The sequence below is a fragment of the Tachypleus tridentatus genome, chromosome 11 (genome assembly GCF_004210375.1).
Source record: "Tachypleus tridentatus isolate NWPU-2018 chromosome 11, ASM421037v1, whole genome shotgun sequence".
In the NCBI taxonomy this organism is placed as follows: domain Eukaryota; kingdom Metazoa; phylum Arthropoda; class Merostomata; order Xiphosura; family Limulidae; genus Tachypleus; species Tachypleus tridentatus.
This window is the reverse complement of record NC_134835.1, coordinates 72096453-72098997: the sequence shown is the minus strand read 5'-3', so window position 1 is coordinate 72098997 and position 2545 is coordinate 72096453. Positions and strand designations below refer to the sequence as shown.

Below are 2545 nucleotides of genomic sequence, written 5' to 3'. Positions count from 1 at the left end.
CTGACAGTACAGCAGAATGTATCAAAAACTTCCCACAGTCATGTGTCCTGAGAATAGCATCACATAACTGACCGGTAGATCGCATTTCATCCAAAATGTGTAGTAGTTCTTTTACTTCCCGGTCACTTTCCATTATCCAAAGTTTTGTTGTTGTTCTCAGCCGAAGGTTTTGTTGATTATTTTATTTTGATATATACAGATGAAAAAAAGATATCAAAAGTATTAAGTTTTCTATAGAACTACAAAGTCTGCTTTTAAGAGATCCATCATAACCTAGGAAACCATATTGTTACGAATAATTATGGCAGTTAGCGATTAACGAATAGTTCAAAAAGTACTGTTGTTTGTTGAGCTAAAAAGTGAGTGTGCACTCACGTTGCTATGTAAACTTACTTTTTCGTGTTCTAACAATACATTAGTGATAATATCCAATGCTGCTTTTTAAAATACGCTTTTAAGTGTGTTCAATTTATTTGGTAATTGTGAAATACAGAGGACTAGGTATATGTAGACTAGACGCTTTGTGGAGGTTAAATATAGGATATAAAATGTTCATTAAACGAGCCTAGAAAGGACGTTGTATATTTTAATAACTAATAAAAAATAAAGGTAAGTTTCTATACACAGTTTTTAAACATAGTTCTGAGGCACTAGATTGATAGCTCAGAAAATATATGATAATATAACAGACAATAAATCACGTAAAACCGAATCTTAGTTGTGGACAATTTCAACAATACGGCTTAGCGTCATTGTTATAAAGCACTCAGTGAAGAATTACAAGAAATAAAGTTCACAAATAATGTTTACTTTTGTTGTATTTTGAGCAAAGCTACTCGAGTGTTATGTGCAATAGACGTTCCAATTTACGAGTCACAGTAAGTCAATCAACTCTCGTGCTGGTCTTTACTGACAGTAGTGTTATTAACCTGAAAGAGCGAGCATGCTCAGGAATGGGGTTCCGGCTCAGAAATTACTAGACGAGTGTTATAAACTACCAGGTCATGACACATACATAAAAAAACATACATATTAAATAGTTCACTCATATTTGTTGTGGTACTTGATTAGCAGAAGTAATTAATCGTGATGTCAATTCATGCGTCTGAACGCTACTAGGGTGAAAATGCCGACCTACTCACTTCCACCAAAGGTACGCTTCGACAGTTTTCTTTCATTCACAAAAACGTAACTGTGCAGTGCGTATTTTAAACAAACTTGTTTTTTCGTTTTTAAATTGGGGCGTCTAATTACTCAAAGAGTACAAATATAAATATAAGTAGATGGTCCTAATCTTGTGATTATCATTGTCACAAATATAAATTATTATTAAAATTAAATAAACAAAAAAAAAAATCTGATATTATATTTATTTCAAAAGTAAAAGATAAGGAAATATGAAACGAAGCAGAGTGGCGCAGTGGAAGCGTGCTGGGCCCATAACCCAGAGGTCCGTGGATCGAAACCACGCTCTGCTAAAACACTTTTTTCTTGCTAATAATATATCGGATCGATTTTTCTTCAAATTAAATCCTTCGCTGACTTTTATGAATCCATTATTTATTGTTAATAGTAAATTATTCAGTAATAACCATCTGCAAAATCTGTATAAAGATATTTATGCCCACACATCAGGATGATTGATTGCCTTTATGTTTGGCTTTCTTCCCCTAAGGTTGTTGTCTCGATAAGAAGAAAATCAAATATTTTGTTTATTTGCATGTAGTTTGGTATTTTCAATAACCATTTAAATCACCGGTGGGGCGAAAAAAGATTGGCTGATCTCGAGCACCCCTAGTTTACTTAAAACCTAAATTCCTACCATGCTTTTTGCTTTGATTCTTTATTTACATTTATCTTTTACCATGTTAAAAAGTTTTAGATTAAGCAAATTTCATCGCATTTATATTACTTGTAAATATACATACACGGACATTGGTACTCACGAATTTTTAAGCTATATATTTCTAGTTAACATATAATATATGAATATGTAAACATCAGGTTTTCGTTTTTTTGTGTAACAATACTTAAAACAGTTGGCGACCTTCGCATCGATACGTAACGTAATCAAATGTGTTCATTTCTTCTAACTCATACTAATTTAATAGGAATTCCGAAATGATTTACAACATAATTTTCAATAAATGGGTTAAGGAACAGCTATAAATCATTTTTTAGAAACTGAACTACTTCAAATATATCGTGTAGAGATATTAAGAATCACACTATCCGTATTAAACCTTATGATGCTTCAATAGGCTTTATTATAACGTAAACCTTCTTTTTAATCATTTAAGCAAAGTTCACGAAAAATAGAATTTGTGAAGTCAGCAGGATATGAATATCGCAAATCAACTTTTGTTGCTGCTGCCATCTAGTTTCAACAAATTGTGTTTCTCAGTGATGTCGAGAAATTGTAGAGAAATGTATTTGTAAAAACGGCTCGTTTGGGTTGAGAAAATTTTTTACGTAGAGGAGTGAACAACGTTTCGACCATTGTGTTTCTGTCATCCCGTAAGTTAAGGACGCTCTCTTGTTTATA

General features: G+C 32.5%; 1 non-coding gene across 1 annotated transcript; it reads left to right on the top strand.

Annotated features, from left to right (window-relative positions):
* Positions 1–1406: 1406 nt before the first annotated feature.
* TRNAM-CAU (transfer RNA methionine (anticodon CAU)) lies at positions 1407–1478 on the top strand. The gene has a single exon. It is a non-coding gene; the product is annotated as a tRNA-Met (tRNA).
* Positions 1479–2545: the final 1067 nt, after the last annotated feature.